At 41.8% G+C, this 765-nt stretch overlaps 1 protein-coding gene across 2 annotated transcripts in view; it reads left to right on the forward strand.

Moving 5' to 3' along the window:
* The first annotated feature begins 492 nt into the window (after nt 1-492).
* TMEM200A (transmembrane protein 200A) overlaps nt 493-765 on the forward strand; it is a 202,195-nt gene continuing 201,922 nt past the window's right edge. Inside the window, exon 1 of one of the 2 annotated variants that reach the window (XM_040350415.1) lies at nt 493-709. The gene's annotated coding sequence lies outside the window, so the exon portion shown is untranslated. The remainder of the gene's footprint in view (nt 710-765) is intronic. The other variant, XR_005748702.1, reaches the window with a different exon arrangement.

Below are 765 nucleotides of genomic sequence, written 5' to 3' on the forward strand. Positions count from 1 at the left end.
TAGTAACTGGGTTTATCCACCTTAATACAAAATATACTGCTAATAACTAGGGGGAATGAATTGGTTACCTTAGTAACATATCCCATTAAAGCCTTAATTAACACGCTGTACACTAATATTTTCTCTGTCATTATTAATCTTCCAAAGACCGCGCTTGGAACGCAATTTACTATTACTGCTTGATGTATTCATCCCTGTAGGTGGTGTATGAAAACTAGAGCAAGAGCAGAATATTTCACAGAGTCTATATCTAGACAATTTATTATTTAAAATAATGCACAAGTTTGATATTTAAGAAAAGGGGAAAGATTTGTATCAAGCTGCGTGATTTTCCTAATGTGGCTCCCAGTTAATCATAAAAAATGAAGCCCTAAGGATGTCGGTGTGTACTAATAAGTTTTCATTCAGAGGCAGCGCTCATTAATAATACGATGTGTCTTGGATTTCCAGGAAATACTGTATGTTGTATGTTGATGTGAGTGCCAGCTCTCCCTTCCTCCTCTACTGCTCCTCCTATCAGTCCATCTCCACCTCCTCCATCTCTGCCTCTTCCCTCTACATACAATCATCAGCTCTACTCTATTACTGTACACAGAGGAAGGAGCAAGATGAGGAATCGCAGCAGCCTGCTGCACACAGCACGGGGTCTCTAGAAGGGTGGGCATGTCCCCTGGACTAGTCTCAACTCACCTCCAAACTCACACAGCAGGTAAGTGGACCCCTCCTCTCTCATGACTGTCTCCTACCTGCCCTGAAAAGCATTCC

The sequence above is a fragment of the Rana temporaria genome, chromosome 4 (assembly GCF_905171775.1).
Source record: "Rana temporaria chromosome 4, aRanTem1.1, whole genome shotgun sequence".
Taxonomy (NCBI): domain Eukaryota; kingdom Metazoa; phylum Chordata; class Amphibia; order Anura; family Ranidae; genus Rana; species Rana temporaria.